Source organism: Semicossyphus pulcher, unplaced genomic scaffold (assembly GCF_022749685.1).
Source record: "Semicossyphus pulcher isolate SPU_LCO1_2020_fin unplaced genomic scaffold, fSemPul1.0.p SCAF_1, whole genome shotgun sequence".
Taxonomy (NCBI): domain Eukaryota; kingdom Metazoa; phylum Chordata; class Actinopteri; order Labriformes; family Labridae; genus Semicossyphus; species Semicossyphus pulcher.
In genome coordinates, this window is record NW_027211603.1 from 20,294,721 (window position 1) to 20,309,089 (window position 14,369).

Genomic DNA, 14,369 nt, shown 5'->3' on the forward strand with positions numbered 1-14,369 from the left:
ACTTTTATTTTGGCTGTTAGCAACGCCCCTGGGGGTTTCATTTGGAATTTATCCACATCACACCAGGCTGTCATGTGTAAAATATAATAAAGGGGACGGTAATGAGCATCAATTAGGAGCAAGGAGAAGCTGCTCACTTACAGAACTATTTTAGTATTTCCTGTGATGAAATATTAGGACAGACACTCTGAGCGCTTCAAACACACACACAGTGCAGACTCAAAAAGCTATCGTGTACATCTAAACGAAAAGAATTTCCATGTTCGGTCCTCTCTGGGTATTTATGTTGGACATCTCACCAGGAAACAGGAATTAAAAGCTCTGCTGTTTTCATTTAGAAGTCCAGTCGCCTGCAGATATAGCCGACTGACTTGAATAATGTATCTAAAAACTTAACCGCCGAGCATATAGCAAACTGTTTTGCCTTCAAGTTGGAGGGCTTCATGTGTGACATAATTAAATTCCACCCGAGTTAATTCAAACTGTTTAATGATGCAGGGAGAACAATTTCTTTCGCTGTGCTAGCAGTGGGGTGGTCCACAGGGGCTACGAGTGAGGAGAGGCATTAGGAGTTCACTTGTGATACAGAGAGGAGGATGACTAGATGAAGAGAGACTTGAAGGTTGGAGCATCCTTGGGAGAACAGCTTCCTGTTGGTGTGAATGTTTATTTAATGATGCAACATTAGCTTGTTTTTTCACTCCATTTTTTTATCATCTTAATTTACTGCTAATGATAACAATAGAAGAGTATTAGCGCTGTGCATGTGAGGACAGTTCTAACCCGTGCTTGCTGGAGCTGTTGGGTTATCTCTTCTTGTGACCAGCCTGCAGAGTTTCATTATTTTTCACAGCTAATAACCTCTCCCCCTGTGAACACCCTGACATTATACGCATTGTGTTTTTGTGTCTTTTTCCAGGAGTCGGGGCCAGGCGGCGGGTAGGAGATGAGTCTGGCGCGTATAATCCCACTCCACCTATCCATCAACCTGGAGACTATTTCCAGCATCCCCCTACAGAATGTCAAAGCCTCGCTGAGCAGAAGATGAGTCCATCATCTCCTTTCTAAGACTTTCCCTCGAGTTTCCATCAAAAACACATAAACACATCATGTGCCATTATTTCCTATCGCCCTCCCTCCTCCTCCTCCTCCTCCTCCTCCTCCTCCTCCTCTTTTCTGTCATTGGAGGGCCGCTGCAGTGAGTGAATGCAGTTGAGTGGCTTGCGTTGTATGCAAAAGAGAAGAGGCTCTGTTTGAAAGGTACAGGATGTGACAGGATCCTTTCACTGTCGCTGACATCACTCTGCATGGGTTGTGATGGGGCGTGTGCCAGAGATCTCCTGTCTAATAGGAAGTGAGACACTTAAAGAGATGACCTGCCTCGGTTGCTATCACCGTCTCTCTGCCAGAGAGAGAGTTTGGCTCTCCCATTACTCCCGCACTTGCTAATTAGCGTCTGTCGGCGGAGTAACTTGTACCTGTCAATGTGTGCCGCTCTCCTATATTCAGTAACTTGAGGGAATTGAAATTGAATGCCAGCTAAGCTCCGACAAACTGCAAATGGTGCATGGGATACACCCTGATTTTCTCACTGACCTGACAGCCTCATATGTAAGAAATTGTTTTTAATGAACAAGGACTTTCTCTGCTTGTTTTTTACGTCTCGTGTGGAATGTTGTATCTCTTCAGGCTCGGGGCTGTACAGGTTGTTTTATTGCTTGTTTTTTAAGGTACTCGAGCAGGCCCCCGTGCCATATGTCCATGTATGAATGCCAAAGCCGTTTTGTGTCAGATAACCCAGTGCCTATTTACATTAAAGAGACATGGTGAAACTGCCTGGTCATTGGTAATTATTGGTCCCATTCCCGGGGCCACTTTGTGCTCGTTCAGGCAGAACAAGGTCGAGTTTATCAGAGATGTTTCTTCTCCCGCAGGATTAGCCGCACTGCTCAAATCCAACCTTAGTTGATTTATCTGCCGACTAGACTAGTCTACATAATGAGTAAAACATGAATTATGGTCAGTGTGATACAAATATTTCATTTTCATGCAGATCAACAGTGACAGGTTAAATTGTTCCCAGTTAGACGCAGCCCTATTTTAGGGCTAATCCCCTCTGTTTGCAGATGCTCAGTCATCCTGAACATTTGACTTGTTTTGAATAATGGATTTTCTCTCTGATTGTTTGTTGCTGTCACATGCCAAATAGCTGCCTGCATCAAGTCTGACTTGTATAGGTAGTGCAGAAATCCCTCTCTATCACACCTACACACATGCACAGGAGCACACACACATACTGTGCCCTCCTCCTAAGCTGGATGAGACTGTTGATCAAACCCCAGGCTGTGCCCAAACGCGCTGATCTCTCTGTACAGTAGCCCTTGACCTTGCTGTGTGTCCTCATGGCCCAGACACCCGCCTGAAATTAAATTACAGATTAGTGGCTTCAGGCCCAAAGAGGGGTTTATTTGGTTGGCCCCTCTCTGAGAAGCGCTCATTCTCCCATTCAGGCACTGGAAAAAAATGTCATGGGATTTAAGGAGGAAAATGCCAGTCTTGAAGACATTTTCTTTCTTCTGACTGCGAGCGCTGGAGCCAATGGGCCGCTAAAACGGAAATGTCTACAAAGACTTCTAAATCTCACATTGGAATAAGGGACAGAGGGCCAGTGGAAATAGGTTTGGGGGTTGGTGCGTGGAAGCTACAGTTAAAAAACAAAGTCATAAAAATGAAAAGAAAAGTTAAACTGAAGGGACTGTGATGAAACGGCGCCTCAGCACTCACTGTTTCTTTACACTCTGCTGGATGTACACCTGGAAAATTAAAAAATCAGTCTTGTGAGACAAAAGAAGCAAATGCCAAGTCCTCATTAACTTGAAAGTCTGTCAAGCCTTTCGCAATCCTTAATTCCAAATTAAATTCACTTCAAACACCACTCCAATACTCGGCCCATCAATTGGCAATCAAAATAAAAATAATGAGTCATGAATATGTGTTAGAAAGGGTGACGTCGAGGCTAACATGCAGGGAGAATACCTAAAAATAAGCTTCAGTCACAAGTGCGTTAAAACATTTTGTCCCCCAATCGGCCGCCTGAACTTCACACTTCAACACGTCAGCTCTGCGTCGTCAAATGCACAACAGGATGCCACAACATAAGTGACTGAGTGCGGCCTGTAAGCTGACATTTGGTGTAACCTTGCGCTTACAAATTCAGTCTAAATGTGTCCAAATACATCAGTTAACTACAGCAGCTATAGTTCTGCACTTAATGTACTTTATATGCAAAATTGATCACACTTAATGTCACCTTTCACAGACCCAGGCCCAAGAGGATAAATGTTTAAGATGCTAATGTCACATCTTTATTTATCTATCAAAATTAAGCACTTGGCAGGGTTTGGAGTTGCCCCTCAGCCAAGCCTTGGACTAAATCTCACCCAAAAGACAAACACTTGCTGTCCGCTCACGTCGAGACAAAACCCACTCCAGTCTGTGCCCTTCAGCGGGTTTGTGGCACGTGCATGAACAAGAACAATGCTCACTGAAATTTAGCCATGGTATGAGTGCCTTCAAAGTCAAAGAAACACAAACAAAGAGAGTTTTTTCCTCGGCAGCACCAACTGATGTGCTAAAAAACTGCAGTTATGCCACATTGTAAGGTTCCACTTCAGAGACGGGAGCCAAAAAGCGTCTATTCTTCCTGGTAAGTTTTGATCAGCTTGAACTGCCACACACACATACAGGCACACTTCACACACCGAGTTAGTGCATGTTGTTATTTGTAACACATTTGTTGGCTATCTGTGCCTTAAAAAACCCAGACTGATCAAACACTTCAGCAGTCAATTTCACTCAAACAAAAGGAGGCAAAAGAATCTGCTATCAATGCAAACGGGATGATCAAGAAGAGAGCGAAAACACCGGTGCTTCTATCTTTCAAAAAGCTCCCCACACTCCTTCTCTGCAGAGCTCACATACCCCGGCTCAGACTGGCGTCCAAACACTACATTTATATTAGCACTTCTACTCTGCATTTGACTTGATTTGAACATGAGGTCCCAGTAAAGTAGTCACTCAAATGTGGCCAGATGTGCTCTTTAAATTTTAGTGCACAGTAAATGCTTAGTGTGCTTTTTTTACTGAACATCCCCTTTTATTTTTTCCCCTTTGTGTTTAGCAGATACTTCAGCATAAGCATGCACACTTCTTCCATCCCTTCACTACCTCATGAATAATTTCTTCCCTCTCTAATAAAAGTAACCCCTGTTAAATAGAATGGAGGCAGCTGGCAGCTTCTTCCTTTCACACTTGCTTGTGGCCCCGTATTCTGTTTAGCTTTGGGACACCTGAGGTCAGCAGCTCTTCAGTCCAAACGCTCTGCACCAAAAGAGCTCTGCTGGTTTCATTCTCAGAGTCTAATCAGGGACTGATTCACACCAGGGACCACAAGTAAATGCAATTAAGTCGACGGTAGTAAAGAAAACCAGCTCCAGGACCAGGATTGAAGACCACTGTGTAATTGGTTTATTCATGGAATCTTTGGACACTCTATCACGAGTTATCAAGGTGCAGGGAATTAGCTTGGGCTACGGCCAGTATTCAGTTACTCTGGATGTAAGCGTAGTATCTAAACACTTACTGCTAATAATTCTCCTCACCGAGGAGCATCCTGTCATCATTTTTACGATGTGCCTGGATTGTTCACCGCAAAACACTGCCAGCATTTTACGCTGTGTTTTATTTCTCTTGAGGAGGTTGGATTATGTATTTAGTATGCAGAGGCTGGAGCAAACATAAAACAGGCAAATCAAGTGCAATGTGACTAATATAGGGTTTTGAAAGCCAATTCTGGGGCTGCTAACTATTGTTGCTTTTTTAGGATGCTTGGAAACAGAATTCCATACATTGGTCTCCACAAAAAATCCAGGATAAAAGTCTTCATACCAACAACACAATTATAGAGTCAAAGATATCTTCAGGTTAAGTCCAGTGATTGTGAATGTTCAGAGATCATCCATCTTACATACTGGACACATAACATGTAGGAATTCAACTCACAGGAAGACATTTTAGAGGCATCCTTTGTGAGATCTCTTGTTCTGTTACCACTCCTATAACTGTCTATTGAATATGGAGCCAAAGCAAGGAGATGCTTATCTTAACTTAGTGTAGTATAGTCTGGACAGGGAAACAGCTCACCTAGGTCTGTCCAACAGTAGGCTCCCACTAAAGCTCATTAAAGCTCCTGTGTGGAACTTTTGGTTTGTGGTGAGTTTGGCGCCCCCTGTGGACAAAGCTGTGTCCAGCTGCTTCAGGCATTAAAAATAACTACATAGAAATAATCTTGTCGCTGATGATCTGGCTTGCTTTTGTAGATCATATAGAGAAATCTGAATTAATTTCAGCCTGTTTTATAACCAGTGAAAAACTTCTTACAGGAGCTTTAAAGCTACAGTAGGAAACATTATTTCATGAGAATTAGGTTAAAATAACACATTTTGATGATTGCATTTCCCTAATAATAATAAATTGAAATGATGTTGATCTGTGACTGTGACTGTGAGCGCTTGCCCCTTTGTATTTAGTCTGTTAAAAATGTTATCCTGTCTGAATCAAACATCCAATCGGGGTTAGCTTTCCACGTAACTAGCCAATCACAGCGGCTCTGTGGCGTCGCCCGACTGACTTGTGTCAGCAGCGCACACGCAGAGCTTGTGTCAGTCGGGAGCTATGGCAACTTGTGGTTAATTTCCTGTACCTCCTTTGCCGACAACGGCATACACTGCTAAAGAAGCAAAAAGAAGGGAGACATTGGAGGAGAAAAAAGCTACAGAGAGAGTCCTAAATTTAAAAAAAAGCGATCAGACGAGTGGGAGTGTAAGGAGCTGAAGAGCAAAGCGATGCAGAGGCTGCCCTGTTCCTTCTTGACAGGTATCGGTAGCTCTTACGCTAACAGCTAACGGTAGCACTAAACTGCAACACCTAGAGTTAAAAAGGTGGTCCACAGTGCAATGGGCCATACACAAGTAGAACATTCACTCATTCCATTCTAGCATGGAGTTTGTTTTTTTTAAACTACTATCAGTGTGAACACCAGCACAAAGTCAGACTAATACACCTTCATGTTTCATAAACCACTTCAGTGGTGAGATATCACTTTGAGCTTAAAATACTGACCTTAAATTAAACCTCCTTAATAGGCCGGTAAGTAGAACTTGTAAGGACAGGGATGAAGAGACTGTTAGATCTTCAGAAAACCTCTGTAGGTCCTTGTTTATGATCCACATGTCTTACTGAAAGCTGTATGTCTTGTGTATCTTCAAGGACAAAAGAGTTGCTTTCGAGGTAAGATCAGAATTCTTTGAGTGCATCAGGATGTGAAAGTAAAAGAAAAAAAAAAAGAAAGTTGAAAGCACCTGAATTCATTTAACTTTCATCCTTATAGGAAGCAGTGTGACACGGCATGAAATGTTGAGGTAAGGATTTAAGAGAGGCCGAAAATGAAGGTTTCTGTTGGGAGGGCAGACATGCAAAGATATAGTGCAGAAAAACAGGCAAAAGAAATAAAGCCTCAATCTGAAATGTCCAACAAACCCAGCTGTGAATATGTACACAGGGACTTTTGTATAGCCTTAAGGTTGCATTGTCATAGCAGTCAACTACTAAAGTTTACAGGGCGATAAGAATAAGATCATGGATACATTGACCGAGTGTGTCCTTGTGAGGCGGGAGCTGAGCCGTGAAGGGAAGCTCTTGGGTAAGGAGCAGATATACCTTTCCAAAGCTCAGTAGAACTCCCTGTAATGACACATTAAATCACCAATATCCTCAACTGACCATGCTCATACACGTGTGTCCGCAATGAGGCCAGAGCTGCACCACTGCTACTTAGCATCAGAAGTCGTGGTCGTATTGGGATCTGATCAGGATGCCCCCTGGACTCTTCACTACGTAAATGTTAAGAGCACTTCCGTCTGGAAGGAGAACCCTGGATGGACCAAGAATCAATCAACCTTGGAGGGGCAGGGAAAAATATATACGGGCCAACAGATACAGGTAAGTGTTGGAAAATGTCCTACGGGGTTGGGTGTTTCTGAGTGTCAGTGTATTACTTGTTGGTCATTTCTGTCCCTCTGTTCTTCAAGTAGTCTGTTTAGAATTCAATAATATCCCAAACTCAAACTTGTCACAACTTCATAAGGGTCTAAGAAACTCTGCTCTTGGAAGGCCTAGACAGAATTCCTTTAAATGTCCTTAGTTGTAACATTGTAGATCAGATGAGCTGGTAGGCCATGGTTTGCATGGGTTTCCTGTATTCCACCCAGCTATTTACAACTGCCATTAGTAGGTACTCATGCATCATTTAAACTCTTTGTTTGATATCTGTTCTGTAAGGATTATGAGATGGTCATACTTGCCTACCTCACCGATGGCCTGGTATCACAACTTCCTGGCACTTGATATTGGTGTATTCTTTTCTTGTCCCACTTCTGAGCTCCATCCCCTTGTCCCAAACCCATCTTGTATTTTCTGCCAATCCCTCAAGCGGATTGCATGTTGGAAGTTGTACAGCTTGTGTTGGATGTTGGCACTCTTTGGCACAGGTGGTCCACAACTGCAGCTCCATGCCCTAGACACATTTAACTCACAGGGGTGTTTCCCTGACAGATGAGGAAATCGTAGGCATCGCCGCTCTTCCCAAATAGTAAATATAGCTTCCCCCCCAAGGGTCTAGGCTTCCTTTTGCAAACTGCTTGACAGCCAGTGTGCCTCTTAAAGACACCATCTGCTTATCAATACACAGATCTTCCTCCAATGACAGCATATGGCAATGCTCTCTGATCGCATCATAGAGTTGACTCGCTTTGTAAAATAACCTCTTTATGGACAACACATTTGCATGGCATTTTGCTCAACTTACAGGTTTGTCATGAATTCCAGTTGCTCAAAAATGCCTTTGAGTATGTAACAGCAAAAGCAACAATACTGGTAATTACATTCTGAGTTTGGGATCAGGGGTTTGCCAGTTGGTACTGTGAGATCCATCCATTATCCATACCTCTCATCCTGTTTAGGGTCGCGGAGGGGCTGGAGTCTATCCCAGCTGTCATTGGGCAAGAGGTGGGTACACCCTGGATTGGTCGTCAGTCAATCACAGGGCTACTGTGAGGTCTTAAGTTGTAAAATGTTCTCATGATGTCACGTTTAGGGGCGATCTTGGAATCCACCGGCATTTGTCTGATGGCGATACGGCGATTCTTCTGGGAGTGACGGACAACTTTTTGGGCATACCGGTTTAGCCTGGATGAGATCATTTTGTCCCCTCTTAATACTGTTTGCAAACAGCAACAATAGCAATAGAACTTAAATGACATGTCTATATATTAACAAATCTAACTAACATGCACTCAGTAACATTATGCATTAGCTTCCAAATTTGCATACATTTTTAAACAGGTGCACACTACACCTGACCTTAATTCATGTATGTCTGTTATTCTGTGAAACCTTCCCAAGTGAAAATGGCCTTGAACCAACTTTTAGCTGCTGCAGAATGAATTAAAGCAGCTAAATCCCCCCCCCCCTAATTGAACCTGGCAAACCTGATCATCAAAATTCCCTGACTTGCCAATGAACCAGTCACCTGAACATGCCCTCTATACCAACATGAACGTGTGCTTTTTCACTGCAATGCAATTTCAAGTTTATTTTCTGTGAAAAATGCTAAGTGAAATCGTGCCACAGCTCAAGCTATACATAGTAGTCTTTAAAGCAGAAGAAAAGAGAAGAGAAGGTCAGCTGGTTGAGCTTTATTATTGAGAATCAACATCAAAGACATGTAGGTGTGCCGGGCACAAAAGGCAGTGGATCTGCGCCTATTTTCAGCTCAGAGGGATGGGTATAGTGGAGTATAATGGAGTGTTGGCTGGAAATCCCTTGATACTACAGTAAACATCAAAGGAAATACCTTTATAATCAATATCCATGAAGTCAGAGGTGCAAAGAAGGGGAAGAACCGTGCAATGCCATGAGCAAATCAACGGCACCAAGAGGTTATACACATAAGTGGGAGAAATGTGCAAATCTTTTGTGCCACACATCATTTTACAGCAGGCTAGCTGCTTGCTGGTGTGTCTGCTCATTTCAAATTTAAAGCCCTTATAAAGTTTTTATCGATCAAGATTTTTTTCCACTTTGTTTGCAGCCAAATACTACCATGCTGGGCACACACACAACACACACACGATTCTTACAGTAGGACACAGATACAGTATGTAACCCACCAATCAAAAAAGCCACAGCTTTATTCATAATTCTCTGATGCTTGCAACCGCTCGTTTATATTTATGATGGTCACAACTACAATTATTCTATTGTACACCCTTTCAGTATGTTTTAAGCAAGCATGTTCTTATAATGGCATTACAGTTTAATCGCTACTTATCCGTGTCACATCATGTCGGTACATCAAACTTTGCTGGTGCATATAACTCAAAGAAGAGACTGTTCTCTCTCAGCAGCAAAGGTGTGGCATCGCTCTACAAATCAACATAAGGTTAAGGACAAGGTGTAAGGTGGAGCGTTCTCATTGTAACACTGAAGACTGTGGTTTCCTTTATGCATGAAGATCTCAGCATTTTCTTTAAATAGCTTTAGCTGCCTGAATTTTACCAGACCTCAAACGCATAGGTCACAGATCAGATTACCCTCAAAGGGATTCATATAATGTAGAGTAAGTATGGATCAGGATAAATGTGTATGTATGAGGACTTTTAGAATAACAGTTCACTGGAACATAGGCGTCTTGACTTCCAAAGGCTGTCGGACTTAGACACTGACGCCCACGTTTCTTGTTCCCAGTCATGTTTGGTTATTTAACACAAAAGGAAGAGGACACAAAACAGACATTTTGCTCAATTCACAGATTTTCAAGCCTCACAATCCTCACAAAGACTGACTAAAGATATGATCTAAATTTCTAGTGATGAGGCAATATGACCTATTTCAGCAGTATAACATGAAAGCATGTTTTTGTAATGCCAGCCGAGCTGCTTTACCTAATAAACCCAGGTCGATATTGTATAATAGATGCACTCGGAGCAGACGTTCCCTCCTGTGTGTTCATATACAGAATATTGAATATACACAAGAACTGGATTATGTTTGCCCCCAACTCTACTGTATCTTCTCCAAGTGTAAATATTTCATAAACAATGATCAATCGCCAAGTGCACTGAAGAGCAAATAAGTAATGACACCCCTGGTTGGCCGATGCAAACTGCAGTTTTTATCTGACTCTAGTTGCGTATTAGATTTTCTCCTCAATTCTATTTATTAGAGTCTCATTACCTTTAATCAGGATGAAGTGGCATCATGCTAGATTCTATTCCCTCCTCGAAACAACTTCCTCAGAGGCGCTAGAGTAAATCACCGGCCCAAACTTGGGAAAACTAAAGACCGTGCTCAGGCAGAAGCTTATTTTAGCGACCGAAACGTGTGCTTTGTCAGACTCATTGGGTTGTGCTGGGCTAGGCCATCCCTAATTAAAGTGTTCTGCTTTACAGAGTCCCACACTGGTCCTGAGCATGCAGAGCTGCCTTATTCTCTCCATCCATCACATCTACTGTAATTACTTTTGTTTACAGTGGAGGAAATGGCAGCTGTCTGATTAGAAGTTATTGAGGAGATAACTCAAAGGTAATTTGGAAATGGCGCTCAGCTTCTCTCCTGGATGCAGATGAATCATTTCCTGTGTGAAGTGAGGGGACGTTGTGGAGACGCTCATGGAGGACGACCCAGACAAATGACCACAGGGCTGACGAATCTCCAATCCATTCGCCTCTTGAGTCTTACGTTGTTGTTTTCTTCCAATTGTGATGATAGTCTCTTGTTTCCTGAGGCGGGAATAAAAAGTCTGCAAAACAACGTAATTAGTTGCGTGCATTGTTACATTTTTTTAATAATACAATTCTCATAAAGTGAGGTAATATTTTATTTATTTATGTATTATTGTGAAGGGCAATCTCTTTTCTTGAGTATTTTATGATTTTAGGAGACACATTCGGTTATAGAGGATAATATAATCTCTTCAAATTGTGGCCTAATAGGTGTATGAACAAACTAAGGAGTCACACTTCTATAACTCCGTGTTTACAGTGTGCACCATATGACTGTATTATCACAGAATTTTCATAAAAACACACCTTTATGTGGAACGGGTCGTGAGATGGTCAAATCTGATATAGAAAATGGATGTGCAATATCAAATGGTAAATCAATACTGCAATGTCCACCTCCAATATGGGGAATGGATCCTGCAGCAGCAATATGATATTGGATTTTCTTTTTTCAGATTGTCAGAAGATTTAGAAAATACTGTGTTTATTGCCCAAGTAGTTACCTGTGTTGTGGTTTGTTTGTTTATCAGCATTATGCCTGTTCTGCTCAATGAACAAAGTAACACATTCAATTCAATTGGTAAAGTGTAATTATACAAAACAATATCTGCTATCCAAAACAACTTGTACAATATAGTACTTTCATATTTTTTACAATCATGTTTCCAGTTTCTCTGAGGGATGAAATTCTCTCCTCTGTCCAAAATGCATTAGTCTGATCACCATAATCAGATCGTAATAGTATTTTTAATGTCAAAGATATTGTTACATCAATTATACTGTAAACGCTTATTCTTCAAATATATTGTTGCAAATTGTACATATAAATTTCACTTTTACCTTTCACCTTATACTTAAAAAGTTAAGGTAACAAAGTGTATTTTATTTTGATATTTTGCCTTAGTTTTTGTTATTCTTTTTCTTGAAGCACAAAAAAAACGACCCACTGGGCCTTAGGCCAAAGTACTCAAGACACTTCTACTTCTACTTCTGTTATACTACCACCTTATGTATTTAGTATGGCTAACATTTGTTGGCATTTATTTGGACGCACTTTTCCAACCATCTAATATTCACTTTTAGTTCTTGTTCACTCTCCTCAACATTCTTTTACTTTGTGCGTCCTAGTTTGTAATATTTTTAGGTGCAAGAAAAACCAACACTGGGTTTATCAACACTTTTCATTGTCAAAGAGAACCTCCCGCTGCTGCTGCTGCTGGAAAAGCAGTTGATGAAGGTGGAAGTGAGGAGTTGTGCAAGCAGAACAATGTGCCAAAAGCTCTGTTAAGCTGCAGAGTGACATTTCTCTATAAGAATACAAATAAATTGAATTGTTATTTTGCTTATGAGCCACACCAAAGATGGCGGTGATTACAGACAGTGAATACAAATTTTCATGGTCGTCCAGAGTCCCCTGATGTCCTTGAGAGCTGAGTGGGTTCACTCAATTAATGTCTGTAATTGGACTGTTTGGAATATCAGCACAGCGAATGTTACTTTGACAGTGATTTAATTTGACATGTTAATCAATCATCAACATAGCTGAAGCACAAACTAATGCATTAAAAAGGGATATAGATAGCATTTATGTTGTGTGCAGAAAACAGTGCAGTATACATTGCCTTGTGTATGATCATAATATATGTGCACCGTTTTATTTCGCTCTTTATTCTTTAAGCATTGTGCTGGGGTGTTGTGTTCTGCAAAGGAGCCAGAAAAATAAAAGGAAATGCCAAAAATAAATAGTATCTGATAAACTGCTGTGTTGTGTACGTGTCATGAGCACTTTCAGTTCTTTGTTCCGCCTCACTTTATTCCTTGCTTGCACCATTAATTTGTGATTCAGGGCCCCTTCATGTGTAAATATTACAGCTCAAAACCAGTTTCAATGAACTTGCTGTTTGCACAACACATCCCCTCCCTCGCCAAAGTGTGAGATTAATTACTCTGCTTTAATGGGCCCCACTACTGGGTACTAGTAATTAAAAGATAATGATTGGTCCCTTTGAATGTTACAAATAAAGATGCACGAACTCATTTGTGTTATTCAGGTTGTTCAATAAAAGATTAGGCCCTGTGTGGGGGGAAGGGGGTGTTTGGGCTATTTGCTATTTCATCCAAATTCTCCGGGCTTTCCTGTGGTGTCTGTCTGCTCTCCACTATCCATAGAAGATAAACTTTGGATTATCACCCTGGATAAGAATAATGAACAAACACAGCTGTTCATTGGCATTCATCCCCATGACCCTCTCCTCTATGCAGAGCTGGAGAAAAATAAAAGTCATTTAAGTTTCATATCGAGGGCTGTGTCTCTCTTCCCTACTTTTTACTGGATGTTGGCAGCTGTGGTGGGTGATGAAATGAGTCCAGTCTTTCTCAGTGGGGGCTGGTGAAACTCTTCATGACCCTCCTTAACATGTCTTTAAATACCGACCTGCTGCAAATTGCAGTAAGGCTGCTACCAAACTGTGACCAGTCATGATGTGTTTGGTTCATTTTTGATTACACCTGATGAATTAATACTGACAGGTTGAGCCACAAGAGCCACTGCGATGCTCAGAAAGGTCTCCTTTCGGCACAAAAACTGTGAAATTAGCTGTTTCGGTAATAGCCGAGAGATAATTGAGGTGTGCTCAGAAGGTTGTAAAGAGAAAAAGAGAAAAAAGCTTTATTTTGAAAGAGGAACCCCAGTAGCTATCTCCATGATTGTTGTATAATAGCACCACTGGAAGAGAGAAGCATAAACATACTCCCACTTCTTGACACACAAGTCCAAACTCTGTCAATGCATCACATTAAAATAGTGCATCACTAAATATAGGTGCATAGACGGCTCAGAGAGAGAACAATACCTCATGTTCATCATGGGGGAGTGAAACGGGAAAATGAGAGACATCCTGCAGATAGAAACAATCATAAAGGAGTTAAAAAATATTGGTTGAATTATTACTCTGCCACCTGCATATTCATACGTAGCATAACCGTGTCATGTGACAGCAACGTTGGGAACATTTTCCAATCAAATATAACTGCGATCACTGGGACCTACAGAAAATTGCAGATGAATATTTCACCTACTACCACTGACGATCTGGTTCAAAGTTGGGCCACAATAAAGCACATTAATCAAACATAGCTCAGCATACACTAAGTTTGTAACATTTTGGTCCCTGTACGGGTAGACAAAAACCATCAAATCTTAAATAAAGGGTGCTTTTATAAGATGTCACATTTGGTAAAGAGGACCCATATTCAAACCATCATATCATAACTTTGATAAACAAAAAGCTTACTGTATAGAGTCCAGGGAAATCAATATCCAAAGGAAAACAGGATGCATCACATAAGATACAAACAAAAGTAGAGCCACAAGGAAACATCCACATGAGGAGCAGGATGGAAGAAACAAACTGGCAAAGAAAAAGACAACAGCCCCGTTTACACTGCCAGTTCAAGGCGTGGTTATTA

At 41.4% G+C, this 14,369-nt stretch overlaps 1 protein-coding gene across 1 annotated transcript in view; it reads left to right on the forward strand.

The window, feature by feature from the left end:
• The window catches only part of cd276 (CD276 molecule), a 71,926-nt gene extending 70,100 nt beyond the window's left edge, over positions 1-1,826 (forward strand). Inside the window, exon 8 of the mRNA XM_069660885.1 lies at positions 920-1,826. The gene's annotated coding sequence lies outside the window, so the exon portion shown is untranslated. The remainder of the gene's footprint in view (positions 1-919) is intronic.
• Positions 1,827-14,369: the final 12,543 nt, after the last annotated feature.